At 48.9% G+C, this 14,537-nt stretch overlaps 1 long non-coding RNA gene across 1 annotated transcript in view; it reads left to right on the top strand.

Annotated features, from left to right (window-relative positions):
- Positions 1 to 13,642, top strand: part of LOC144240339 (uncharacterized) — a 15,587-nt gene extending 1,945 nt beyond the window's left edge. The window contains exons 2-4 of the long non-coding RNA XR_013337683.1: positions 11,847 to 11,957; positions 12,840 to 12,996; positions 13,395 to 13,642. This is a non-coding gene — a long non-coding RNA (uncharacterized LOC144240339). The remainder of the gene's footprint in view (positions 1 to 11,846; positions 11,958 to 12,839; positions 12,997 to 13,394) is intronic.
- Positions 13,643 to 14,537: the final 895 nt, after the last annotated feature.

Below are 14,537 nucleotides of genomic sequence, written 5' to 3' on the forward strand. Positions count from 1 at the left end.
GACCCCTGCCCTAAACCCAAATTCAGGCCAGGATGGGGGCGGGGGTGTGGGGGGCAGGGCCTCAACTGCCTCCTTCACTTCCAAGGCCCCGGGAGGCACAGAGCGTTAAAAAAAATTTTTTTTTTTTAATTTATTTCTGTGAGAGAGACAGCGTGAGCAGGGGAGGGTCAGAGAGACAGAGACAGAGAATCCGAAGCAGGCTTCAGACTCTGAGCTGGCTGTCAGCACAGAGCCCGACCCGCGAACTGTGAGATCATGACCTGAGTCGAAGTCGGACACTTAACTGACTGAGCCACCCAGGCACCCCAGGCACAGAGCAGTGTAAATTACTGCATTAGAGTTTATATGCGAGTTTCTCAAAAGTTTAGTTATTGCAGGGCGCCTAGGTGGCTCAGTTTGGGTAAGCATCTGACTCTTGATTTCAGCTCAGGTCACGATCTCACGGCCTGAGGATTCGAGCCCTGTGTCAGGCTCTGTGCTGACAGCCAGATCCTGCTTGGGATTCTCTCTCTCTCTCTCTCTCTCTCTCTGTCTCTTTCTGACCCTCCCCTGCTGGTGTGGGCATTCTTGCTTGCGCGAATGAATGAATGAATGAATGAATGAATAAACGTTTAGGCCCTGAATCCTCCCCAGCTTCCCAGAATCGACTCACCAGCCCTCAGAACAACATAGGAAAAAAAAGAGGCGCACCTGGGTGGTTAAGCATCTGACTCTTGATTTCCGCTTGGGTCATGATCTCTCAGTTTGCGAATTCGAGCCCTGTGTCGGGGTCTGCACTGACAGTATGGAGCCTGCTTGGGATTCTCTCTCCCTCCCTCCCTCTGTCTCTCTGCCCCTCCCCGCCTCAAAAATAAATAAATAAACTTTTAAAAAAATGTTTATTTATTTTCAAGAGACAGAGTGTGAGCAGAGAAGGGGCAGAGAGAGGGAGACACAGAACCTGAAGCAGCTCCAGGCCCCGAGCTGTCAGCACAGAGCCCGACGTGGGGCTCGAACCCACGAACTGTGAGATCATGACCGGAGCTGAAGTCAGACACTCAACGGACTGAACCCCCACCGGCGCCCCTAAACTTTTTTTTAAAGGAGTTTCTGAGTTCCACATGGGGTCACCTGGGGGGCTCCGTCGGTTAAGCATCCGACTTCGGCTCAGGTCATGATCTTGTGGTTCGTGGGTTCAGACCCCGCATCCGGCTCTGTGCAGACAGCTCGGAGCCTGGAGCCGGCTTTGGAATCTGTGTTGCTCTCTCTCTGCCGCTCCCCTGCTTGCGCTCTGTCTCTCAACAATAAATAAATGTTTAAAAAAAGGTTTTTAAAGGAGTTCAGTTTCTACAAAGGCTGGGTTGCAGAGAGCTGTGGAAGGTGAAGGGCAGAAAAAAACATTTTTTAAAATGTTTTTATTTATTTCTGAGAGAGAGAAAGACCGCATGAGCAGGGGAGGGATATAGAGAGAGAGAGATAGAATGTGAAGCAGGTTCCAGGCTCTGAGCTAGCTGTCAGCACAGAGCCCGACGCGGGGCTCGAACCCACGAACTGTGAGATCATGACCTGAGCTGTAGTTGGACACTCAACTGACTGCGCCCCCTAGGCGCCCCAAGGGCAGAGGTTTCTAACTGTACAGTCATTTAAATGACCACTTACTGTGTGCCGGACACGATGTTGGCTGCTTTACATACATAATTTCACTGAATCCCCAAACAATTCTATGAGGTAGGGGTTACTATGCCCACTTTGCGGATGAAAATAGAGGCACGGTGAGCTTATGTTACGAGCCTGAACCATGGTTTGAACCCAGGTGAGGGTCCACATTTCACCTGCAAGATAGCCTAGGAGTCTGCTGCATTTTGGTAGGGGACATGGGGTGCATGTTTGAGGAAACAGATGCCCGTGTTCATTAACTGGTGGCTCTCTTAGAAAAGTGTGAGGAGCCTCGGGGGATGGAGGTTGGAGGTGAGTCTTCTCTCCATTTTCCCTGGACCCGAGTGAAGGCCATTTGCATAAAAGTAACAGTGATGTCCTTCAAAGCACACAGTGCGCAGGGCTTGGGTGTGTGACGTGGGGCTCAGGGGAACAGAGGGGGTGGGCTGCAGCCACAGCAGTGCGATTGCAGATGGCGGGGGGCAGGGCGGAAAGACAGGTGGTGGCCCCCAGAGTCTCAGTCTGCTCATCTGTAGGGTAGGGGTGCTATAGACCTGCCTCATAAGATCGCTGTGAGGACGAATGGGGTGGAAGTACACATCCGCTCCTCCGCCACAGAGGTGCTGGGCGGTACTGGCCAAGGGCATGGCACGCCAGCCCCCGCCCCCGCACGTGGCAGGTCCAGCAGGGAGCTAGACAAAGCGCCAGCTGCTGTTGAGTTGACACGCTCCCGTAGATGCATAGACTGTCATAGATAAGTAAGATACGCAGGGTGCCCGGTGGTGCTCAGCGCTATGGAGAACGATCAAGCCGGGAACGAAGCCCGGGAGCTGAGCCAGTGTGGTCGGGGCAGCGAAGCGTGGGAACCAGGATTGTGAGGGCTTTTACTTTATTCTTCTTACCACTCATTGCTCTCTTCCATGGCAAACAGGTGGTGCTGTGAACCGAAACCTGAGTTTTGTTTGCAGAAACAATCGTGGTAATAACATAACGGAGACGGGCTGGCCCGAGGAAGTGCTCCAGCCTCTGGTCCCCTGGAGTCCTTGCTCAAAGTTGAGGTGGCCCTGGCATTAGAAGGCGGTGGTGCCAACCCGTCTTGGCTTTGCCACTGCAGGAAAGCTATCCGTACTGACATCCTGTGACATCATGGCCCTGTCTGAATTCCCTCCTCATATCCCCTGCCTCTGAGAAGGAACCCCCAGGCTACAAGATAAGTGTGTCCAAAATGATTGAAAATGTGAAATAAGTAATAATTTTTAAAAAGACCAACAAAAAAAATTGAAATTCTGGAAACAAAATCTTAGAAGTTCTAGAAATCAAAACTCTAGGCTACATGGAAACTTAAAACTCAGAGGAAGGGATGCAGAGGGGCTTAGACAATGTTGAAGAGAGAATTAGTTCCCAAAAGAGAGGGCGGAGGAAATCAACCAGAATGGAGCTTAGGTGAGCAAAGACGTGGAAAATATAAAAATTGGAAAATTCATTTAAGAAACAGGAAAGTGGGGGATGACGTCATCCTTCTAATAGGAACTCTCTTCAGGATTAAGAATTAAAGGGGAGAAGAAGTATTTGTACAGATAATAGACGAAACTTGAACAAAAGAGATGGAGGAAATGTGTCCTTCAGGCACAAGTAGGAAAAACAAGTGTCAACGCACCCCTAAATGTATCACAGAGGAACAAAAGACATCAAAAAAGAGATCTGACCAGCAATCGGCTGCGATGAAGTCAGCAAAAACGGCAGAGCAGAGAATTCCAAGGGTCTCAAATGCCGCAGAAACAGCAAGTAAACTGTCAAAAACTGTCCGAATAAACTTTATCTGAACTCTGGAAACAAGTCAAAGGTTTACATAAACTCGGAAGACAATCAAGGAAGAAGCAGTTTATGGGCGCCTGGGTGACTCAGTTGGTCGAGGGTCCGACTTCGGCTCAGGTCATGATCTCGTGGTTCGTGGGTTTGAGCCCCACGTTGGGCTCTGTGCTGACAGCTAGCTCAGAGCCTAGAGCCTGCTTCGGATTCTGTGTCTCCCTCTCTCTTTGAACCCTCCCCTGCTTGTGCTGTCTGTCTCTGTCTCTCAAAAATAAATTAAAAACATTAAAAACAAAAAAAGGAAGAGGCAGTTTAATCTCAGCATTGCATGAAACGTCTGTTGAATAACTAGCTGACCACTAAGCCGATCATACAGACACTCCACTGCCCACACAGCACAGAATACTGTATTGATAAAGTTAGTTCAGAGAAATCACGCAGCAACAGCAGCCATGAGCCACGAACCCGAGGGAGGGAGGAGAATCTGATTTCCAGAGCTGCCACATTATAATATTCAAAATGTCTGATTTCCAACAAGAACAAAAAAATTGCGAGGCATGCAAACAAACAAGAAAGTATGGCCCTCACGCTGGGAAAGAAATTAATAGAAACCGTCCCTTGGGACACCCAAACGTTGGACTTGCTGGATAAAGACTTTAAATCAACTCTGTTAATATGCTCAAGGGCTACAGGAAACCAGACTCAAAGAAGTAAGGGAACTGTAAGCACAACATCTCACCAAATAGAGAACAGTAATAAAAGGATAGAAATAACAAAAGGGAACCAAATAGAAATTCTGGATTCGAAAAGAGCAATACGTGAAGGAAAAAATTCACTAGAGGGGTTTCATAGCAAATTTGAGCAAGCAGAAGAAACAATCAAAGAACTTACTGATAAGTTATTGAGATTATCCAAACAGGAAAAGGAAGAAAGATGAGCAGAGCCTAGGAGGCTGGCAGAATGCTATCAAGCATACTAATATATGTACAAAGGGAATTACAGAAGCACTGGAGAAGAAAGAATATTTTATGAAATATGGCCAAAAGTTTCCCAAATTTGATAAAAGACAAAAGTTTGAATAGCCAAGAAGTTCAAAAGGTTTATCCACGTGGCATAAACTCAAAGAGATTTGTACATTATAATCAAAATGTTGAAAGACAAAAAGAATCCTGAAAAGAGAGAAGTCACTCATAACGTACAAAGGGGCCTCAGTATGATCAAGAGTGTATCTGTTATCAGAAGCCATGAAGTGGGGCGCCTGCGTAGCTCAGTTGGTAAAGCATCTGATCCTTGGTTTCAACTCAGGTCATGATCTCATGGTTTGGGAGTTGGAGCCCTGTGTTGCGCCCTGTGCTGATAGTGCACAGCCTGCTTGGGATATTCTCTCTCTCCTCTCTCTGCCTCTCCCCTGCTCATGCTTTCTCTCTCTCAAAATGAATGGATAAACTTAAAAAACAAACCACTGAAGCAAGAAAGCAGCATGGTGACATATGCAAAGTGCTAAAAGAGAAGAACATCCTGTCAACCAAGAATTCCATATCTGGCAAAACTACCTCGCAAAGAAGAAGGAGACATCAAGACATTTCCAGATAAACAAAACTTAGAGTTTGTTGCGAGTAAACCTGCCCTTTGAGACAACAATGGACATGAGAGAGTAACTTGAATCCACATGAAGAAATGAAGAACACTAAAGGGAACTGCTTTGGTAAATACGAAAGTCAGATTAATATATTTTTGGTTAGTAACACCTCTTTTTCCATGTATATGATTTAAAAGACAACTGCACAGGGGTTCCTGAGTGGCTCAGTCAATTAAGCATCCAATTTCAGCTCAGGTCATGATCTCATAGTTTGTGAGTTCGAGCCCTACATCTGTGCTGACAGCTCGGAGCCTGGGGCCCGCTTCAGATTCTGTGTCTTTCCCAGCCCCTCACCCACTTGTTCTCTCTCTCTCTCTCTCTCTCTCTCAAAAATAAATAAACATTAAAAAGAAAAAAAGACAACTACACAAAACAATAATTATAAATCTGTATCAGTGGACAATCAATAACAACATGAGGGAGGGATGGCCTGATACAGAAGCATTACCTTTGTGAGTGAAGCCAATACAAAATAGTTTATTATAAATTAATGTGTTAATTGTAATATACAGGGCAACCAATAAGAAAATAAAAAATATTTAGTAAAAGAGAAGAAAATGGTATAGTAGCAAATTTCAAACACAAAAGAAGACAGTGGTGGAAGAACTGGGGCACAAAAAAGATATAAGACATATCAAAACTGAATGCCAAAACCACAGAAGAGTTTCTGTACAGATAGTTACATTAAATGTAAAAGGATTAAATTATCCTATTAAAAGGTAATGATTGACAGGATGGCTAATGGTGGAGAACCCATAATCCAACCATATGCTCTCTACAAGAGACTAGAACCAAAGAAACAAATAAGTTAAAAGTAAAATAATAGAAAAACATATGCCACTTAAACAGTGACCAGGGATTCCTGGGTGGCTCAGTCAGTTAAACATCTGACTTCAGCTCAGCTCATGATCTCATGATTTGTGGATTCAAGCCCTGCTTTGGGCTCTGTGATGACAGCTCAGAACCTGGAGCCTGCTTCATATTCTGTGTTCCCTTCTCTCTCCGCCCCTCCCCTGCTCGTGTGCTCTCTCTCTCTCTCTCAAATATAAAAACATTTAAAAAATAAATAGTGACCAAAAGAGAACTGCAGCAGCTATAATAATATCAGAAAAACTAGACTTTGAGACCAAAATTGTTACAAGCAACAAAGAAACACATCATATAATGATAAAGAGTTTAACTTAACAAGAACATGTAATGAGAATAAACATGTATGCACATACCAACAGAGCCAAACAAAGGGCAATATGAAGCAAAAGCTAACAGAATCAAAGGGAGAAATAACGGCTCAGTAAGAATAGTTGGAGACTTCAAAGCCTCCCTTCCAATAATGGATGGAATGAGTAGGCAAGACCAGCAAGGCAAGAGAGGATGGGATTGATACTACAACCCAACCAGACCCAACACGTACGTAGATCTCTCTGCCTAACAGCAGCAGATCACACATGCTTCTCGAGGGCACATGCAACATCCGCTGGGACAGACCACATGTTAAACCGCAAAACAAGTCTCAAGACTAAAAGATTAAAATGAGGGGCACCTGGGTGGCCCAGCTGGTTGAGTGTTGGACTTTAGCTTAGGTCATGATCTCATGATTCATGGGTTCAAGCCCCGCATCAGGCTCTGTGCTGACAGCGTGGAGCCTGCTTGGGATTCTGTCTCTCCCTGTCTCTCTGCCCCCTCCCCTGCTCTCTCTTTCTCTCTTTCAAAAATGAATAAACATTTAAAATTTTTTAAATTCTAAGCACATTTTTTAAAAGATTAAAATGATACAAAATATCTCCTCTGACCACAGCCAAATGAATCGAGAAATCAGTAACAGAAACAAATTTGAGAATTCATAAATACGTGGAAATCAGACAACACACTCTGAAACAACCAATGAGTCAAAGAAGAAATCACAAGGGAAATTAGAAAAGACTGAACGGGTGCCTGGGTGGCTCAGTTTGTTGAGCGTCCAACTTCGGCTCAGGTCATGATCTCACAATTCGTGGGTTTGAGCCCCGCTTTGGGCTCTGTGCTCACAGCTCGGAGCCTGGAGCCTGCTTCGGATTCTGTGTCTCCCTCTCTCTGCCCTTCCCCTGCTCACACTCTGTCTCAAAAAATAAAATAAAATGTTAAAAAAAACTTTTAAAAAGAAGAAGATACTAAACAAACAAACAAACAAAAATCCAAACATACCAAGACGTATGGGGTTTGGTAGAAGCAGCAACCAGAGAGAAATTCATAGCTATACATGCCTATATTAAAAAAGAGAAAACATCTCAGATCAATCACCTGAACTCCCACACAAAGAAATTACAAAAGGAGGCAACGAAACTCAAAGCTATGAGTACCTGGGTGGCTCAGTTAAGTGTCCGACTTCGGCTCAGGTCATGATCTCACGCTTCGTGGGTTCGAGCCCCGCATCGGGCTCTGTGCCGACAGCTCAGAGCCTAGAACCTGTTTCAGATTCTGTGTCTCCCTCTCTCTCTGACCGTCCCCTGCTCACGCTGTCTCTCTCTCTCTCTCTCTCTCTCTCTCTCTCTCTCTCAGAAAGAAAGAAAGAAAGAGCTAAAACCTAGCAGAAGGAAGCAATGCAGATTAGAGAGGAGATGGATAAGATAAATAATAGAAAAGCAAGAGAGAGGACTGACTAAATTAAAATATATTTTTTTAAATCAGCAGGGACACCTGGGTAGCTCAGTCAGTTAAGTGTCCAATCTTGATCTCAGCTCAGGTTTTGATCTCAGGGTCGTGGGTTCAAGCCCTGCATTGGGCTGCACACTGGGTGTAGAGCCTACTTTTTAAAAAATCAACAAAACAGAGGGTGCCTGGGGGGCTCAGTCAGTTCAGCGTCTGACTTCAGCTCAGGTCATGATCTCACAGTTCGTGAGTTCGAGCCCTGCATCAGGCTCTGTGCTGCCAGTTCAGAGCCTGGAGCCTGCTTCTGATTCTGTGTCTCCCTCTCTGTGTGCCCCTGCCCTGCTCTCTCGCTGTCTCTCTCAAAATAAGTAAACATTTTTAAAAAATCAACAAAACAGACCATCCTTTAGGTAGATTGGCCTGGAAAACAAGAAAGAAGCTCATATGAGTAGAGGCAAGAATCAGAATTGGGGGGGGCACTCCTGCTGCCCTTACAGAAATAAGGACCCTGAGTGAGCCCTGGGAGCAATTGTGTGCCGACAAATTCAATAACCTAGATGAGACGCCTGAACCCCTAGGAGCGTGCATACTGCCAGCACTCTTTTTTTTTTTTTTTAAATAGTTGATTGTCAAGTTGGTTTCCATATAACACCCAGTGCTCATCCCAACCTGCCAACACTATCTTGAGAAGAATCACAATATCTCAATAAACCTAAAATAAGAAAAAGGGGTTGAATAGGTAATCAAAATCTTCCAACAGAGGAAGCCCAGGGCCAATGGCCTCGTTGGTGAATTCCATCAAATGTTTAAAGAAGAATTAATACCAGGGCTTCTCAATTTCTTTCAAAAAATAGAGGAGGAGGGATCACTTCCCTGTCATTTATGAGGCCATTATTACCCTCATACCACAGCCAAAGACACCACAAGAAACTACAGACCAGGTCGCCTGGGGGGCTCAGTCGGTTGAGCATCCGGTCACGGTCTCATGGTTCGTGGTTTCGAGCCCCGCATCAGGCTCTGTGGTGGCAGCTCAGAGCCGGGAGCCCGCTTAGGATTCTGTCTCCCTCCCTCTCTCTCTCTGTCTCTGTCTCTCTCTCTCTCTGCCCCTCCCCTGCTCACACTCTGTCTCTCTCTCTCTCAAAAATAAACATTAAAAATTAAAAAAAAAAAAAGAAAACTACAGACCAATATCCCTTGTGGATACAGGCACAAAAATCCTTAACAAAATACCAGCAAGCAGTGTACTAAAAGGATTACACAACAAATGAGACTTATTCCAGGAATGAAGGAGTAGTTCAACACATGAATACCCAGTAATGCAATACACCATGTTAAAAGAACTAGGGGAAAAAGATGATCGTGTTGTAGGGTGAATTGTCTCCCTCCCAATTCTTATGTGAAAGTCATAACCCTCGTTAACCTCAGAATGTGTCTGTAGTTGAAGACAGGGTCTTTCAAGAGGTATTTAAGTTAAAACGAGGTCATTAGGGTGGGCCGTACTCAAATATGACAGGTGCCATCCTAAGAAGAAACAATGTAGACACTCATGTGCAAAGAGAATCATCTTTCCTGCAAATGGTGCTGAGATAACTAGATGTCCGCATGCAAAAGAATAAACTCAAACCTCTTCTTCACACCCCATACAGAAATGAACTCCAAGTGGATCAGAGACCTAAAGGTACAAGCTAAAGCCATGAAACTCTCAGCAGAAAACATAGGAATAATTCTACAAGATCTTGGATTTGGCCACGAATTCTTAGATACTAAGCCAAAACATGAGCAACAAAAGAAAAAAACAGATACATTTGACTTCATTAAAAACCTTTTGTGCATCCTTTCGTGTGAAGAGGGAACCCAAAAGAATGGGAAATATATTTGCAAATCATATATTTGATAAGTCTAGTTTCCAAAACATATGAAGAACTCTTATAACAGCCAACAGATCAGTAACCCAACTTAAAAATAGGCAAAAGGCTTGAACAGGTCTTAATTCTTAAGACCTTAAGAAGACTTCATGGACCTTTGTATCTCCAAAGAAGATCTAGAAATGATCAGCAAGCACATGAAAAGATCCTCAGCACTGCTGGTCATCAAGAACGTAAAGTCAAAGCCACAGTAAGAATACCACTCATACCCAGGAGCATGGCTATTAAAAAACAGCAGGGGCGCCTGGGTGGCTCAGTTGGTTAAGCGTCCGACTTTGGCTCAGGTCATGATCTCACCGCTCGTGGTTCGAGCCCCCCGTCAGGCTCTGTGCTGAAGCTCAGAGCCTGGAGCCTGCTTGGGATTCTGTGTCTCCCTCTCCTCCTGCCCCTCCCACACTCGCACTCTCTCTTTCTCTCAAAAATGAATAAATGCTAAAAAGTTTTTAAAAAACAAAATAAAACAAAAAAACCAAACAGACAGCAAACAAAGAAGATAACCAGTGCTGGAAAGGATGTGGAGAAACGAGCCCTTTGTACCTTGGGAGAGGGAACGTGAAATGGAGCAGCCCCTTTGGAAGACAGGTTGGTGGCTTTCCTGGAAAAGGTGAGCGCAGAATTGCTCGACGACGCAGCATTCCACTCTCAGGTGTGAGCCCAAGAGGCCTGCAAACAGGTGCTCGAAGAATTTTACTCAAACGTTTACAGGAGCATTGTTCGTAAGAGCCGAAAAGGGGAAAGAACCCCAATGTCCGATGAATGATTCATAAAATGTAGGAGGTCCACACGTGGGATACGATTCGGCCACAAAACAGAATGAAGTACTGGCGCCTGTTAGAACGTGGACGGACTCTGAAGAGACTGTGCTGAGTGAGAGAGGCCAGGCAAGAGATCGGGAGTTGTACAAGGGTTTCGGTGCCGTCCGATGCCCGTGGTCAGCAAACCCGTAGAGACGGAAAGGAGATGAGCGTTTGCCAGGGGCTGGCGGGAGGGGGCGTGGGGAGTGGGGGGTTTCTTTTTGGGGCGAAGAGTAGTCTTGGATGTGGGTAGAGCCCCACGCTAGCTTTGCCCTCTGTCTGGAGGAGAGGACGAGCCCCCACCGACCAGCCCGGGACCCTCCCTCTGCCTGTATTTACCGCGTGTGACTTTGGGTGTCCACCTCGCAGGGCTGATACGAACCCCAGTTGATCTCTCGAGAGAGATGGGAGGGGAGGCGGGCGGGCTGGAGGACTCTGGGGTCTCTGTGCTCAGCACGATGGAGGGGCACTGTCGTCCTGAGGGCACCCCACCTCTAAAACTGGAAAGGTACCCGCAAAGGTAACAGCAGTAGCATAGCTACCTTACAAGCCGTTACAAGGACACCAGAAAAGAAGTTGTCCTCTGTCCCCACGCTGCTCGGGCAGGAGGTCAGTGAGGGTTCACAGCGGTGGGTGGCCCCTGGGCACTGGCTGCTGAGACTCGGCACAGGTGATCACGGAGGGTATGCGTTTCAGCGTCACGCAGGTCTGGGTGTGATGCTGTGTGACCTCCAGCTAGTTGCTAAATCTCTCTGAGCTTTGGGTCCCTCCACCGTGAAGTGGAGACGATAAGAGGCTTACATCGCGGGGTCCTGGGGGATAAACAGGGTGGTCCCTGTGCAGCCAGACGGAGCAGAGGGGCCCTGACCACGGCCCTGAGACGTGAGCCGAGGACTGAGCAGGGCAACTGGCATTGGGCCTGACAGCGAGGGAGTCCGCGAGGTGGCAGATGGAGGGGCAGGCCCGTGGGGCTCCCTGCCTCGGGCACAGGTGCCCCCGTTCCCCAAGTGCCCCACTAGGACTGGGGTCGTGCCCTGGACTCCCAGCACCCTACTCCCCACGTGCAGTCGGCCCCCACCTGCTACGGGTCCTGCTTCCTAAATATCACGCCAGTACGTCCTCTGTCCCGCAGCAGGAGGGACAGGCCTCCGCTACTCACAGCCCATGCCTCCAGGTGGCCTGCCACTCCCACACGCGCCAGCCAATCACACCCTGGCCCCCAGACTCCCCAAACTCCTTCCTGCCACAGGGCCTTTGCATAAGCAGTTTGTTCTTGCTGCTGGGAACACCCCTCTCCCCTGTCTGGCTTTCCCTGGCTCCTGTTGCTTACTTTCCCCACATCCCCTCAGGCGGTGAGGGGTCTCCTCAGGGAGCCTGCCTGGCTATACCCACTCTTTATATCCCTCACATCCCTCACAGGACTCACCCCCACTGCGGGGCAACAACCCTGGGCTGTGGGTCGCTCCCAAGGACTGTGGCCCTGCGGCGGTGTGTATTAATCTCCCCGCCCATGGCTGGTGCTCAGCACAGGTGAGCTGGACAGATGATGTTGTGGCGGATCCGTGGGGTGCGGCTGTCGGCCAGGGGGGTGGGGGGGCGGGNAAGGTGGCACCTGGCTTGTGACTGCCTTGTTATTGCTGCTCATTTTATTTATTTCATATTTACTTTTTAAAAAGATTTTAGTTTTTTTTTTAAATAGTTTTGGCACTTTTTTTAATGTTTTTTATTTATTCCTGAGAGAGAGACAGCGTGAGCAGGGGAGGGTCAGAGAGAGAGGGAGACACAGAATCTGAAGCAGGCTCCAGGCTCTGAGCTGTCAGCACAGAGCCCGACACGGGGCTCGAACCCACGAACCCTGAGATCATGACCTGAGCCGAAGTTGGACGCTTAACTGACTGAGCCACCCAGGCGCCTCAAAAAGATTTTAGTTTTTTAAGTGATCCCTACACCCAACGAGGGGCTTGAACTCACAACCCTGAGATAAGAGTCTCAGCCTCCGGCGACTGAGCCAGCCGGGCATCACCAAGAGCTGCTCATTTTAGAAAGAAGATTCTAGAGCTCTCTGAGTCCATGTTTTAAGTCTGGCCCAAGTAGTAGATCATTCTTTCCTGGACCAGGACAAGTCCACCTGGAAGTTCAAGTCCATGTACACTTGCCTGGTGCCTCTGCATTTCGGGGGGGGGAGCTGCTGTGACACCAAGTTGAACCTTCTCAAAAACACAGGGGGAGAAAATGGTGTGTGATGCTCTTGACACACCGTCTTCCCAGAAGCCTTGGGATGAAGGAAGCAGGTGTGGGGGAGGGAAGACGGAAGTTGGGGGGGGCCCTGCACCCCTGCCTCTCCTTCTAGGGCCTCCGTCCCAGCTCCCACCTGACTGTTCTCTCTGAACTACCTTACATGTGGGACCACAGCGCCCCACCCAGATGCCCCGTCCCTGGACCCGCATGCCCTCGCCCCTGCACCGGGTGCTGTTGCTGACCTGCCTTACAGACGAGGAAACTGAGGCTGAGAGCACATAGGCGTCAGGAGCGGCAGAGCCGGGATTGGCCAACACCCCTCGGCTGAACCGTGAGGCTCCCTGGACCTGTGCCCATACTTCCAGAGTCCTGCACACAACCCCAGGGGGCCCACAGAGGCCCTGGGGTGCTGGGACCCCGGGTCAAGAAACAAGTCAGAGAGTGGAGTGGGGAGGGGACCCCCAGAGCTTCGCAGGGCTGGAGGAGCACCGCAGAGGGAGCTGCGGCCTGCTGGCCCCCCGGGTGCCCGGCTCCCCCGGCCCCCGCCTGAGCCCAGGGCCGTCCAGGGCAACACACGCGAGTGGAAGAAGGACGCGGCTGCCCCTGGCCGGGAGCGCCTCCGTCTGGTTCGCGCTGAGTGAGCCAAAGCCCCCGATGCTCTCTCCGGGCGGGACAGGGGGCATGCCCGTTCTTTGTTTAAATCAACTTGTAATTTGAGGCTCTTTTTAGATTTACAGGAAAGCTGCAGGTAACACAGGGGCGTCCCGCAGACCCTTCACCCGGACTCCGCATCGTTACCGCCTTGCATCACCAAGGTCAAGGTGCATGCACACGGAGAAGGCGCCCTTGGCCCAGACTGTCTGTGGGTTTCGCCAGCGCGTCTGTCCGTTAGCTTCCTGCTCCTGCTCAGAACCCGCCCCGGAGGCCACACGCGACCTATGGTCGTCCCCTCCCATCCGTGACGCTGCGTCAGACAGTCGGAGTACGCACTCGAGGGCTTATCTCAGACTGTCCCCAGCCTGGGGTGTCAGGGGTTTTCTCTCGAGGAGTCTGGGATTATGGGTTTTGGAAAGAAGGCCACAGAGCTGAAGAGCCCTTCTTGCCCCTCCCATCGCCTCCCTGGGGCCCCGCTGTCCCTGGGGGTCAGCAGTGAAGTAACTTCGTTACCGCCTAAGGCGTGTCTCCCAGGTCGTGCCCTCGCCAGGGCAGCGACCACACTGGCAGACGGGACCCCCCGCCCCCACCCCGCCTTGAGGAACAGCTGCTTCTTTCTACCAGTGTCGATCCCTGTGTGTCTATTTCATGCTTTGGGTCGTAACCCAACACGCTACGTTGCCCCCCCCAAACGGCCCGGCTGCGGTGGCTCCTCCGGGCGGGTCCCCGCATCTCTGACACAGCCCACCCTTTTGCTCTTCCAGCAGCTTCCTCACTTTCTTTTTTTTTTAATTTTTTTTTTAATGTTTTATTTATTTCTAGGAGAGAGAGAGAGAGAGAGACAGCGCGAGCAGGGGAGGGTCAGAGAGAGAGGGAGTCACAGACTCTGAAACAGGCTCCAGGCTCCGAGCTGGCAGTCAGCACAGAGCCCGACGCGGGGCTCGAACCCACGAACCGTGAGATCATGACCTGAGCGAAAGTCGGACGCTTAACCAACTAAGCCACCCAGGTGCCCCAGCTTCCTCACTTTCTGTGCTACAACATGCTCAAAGGCTGTCACACCCACTCTCCAGCTGATCATCTTAATCTCTTGGTAAGCCATTATTAAGCACCTCCTGTATACCCACTGCCGTAATGGCCCCAGGAATAAAGTCACTGTTCAGAAAACATTCTTGCATCCTTCTGTTCAGCAAAGAGCAGTTTGTCAAGCCGCTGCTC

This window comes from Crocuta crocuta, unplaced genomic scaffold (assembly GCF_008692635.1).
Source record: "Crocuta crocuta isolate KB4526 unplaced genomic scaffold, BGI_CrCroc_1.0 scaffold458, whole genome shotgun sequence".
Taxonomy (NCBI): Eukaryota; Metazoa; Chordata; class Mammalia; order Carnivora; family Hyaenidae; genus Crocuta; species Crocuta crocuta.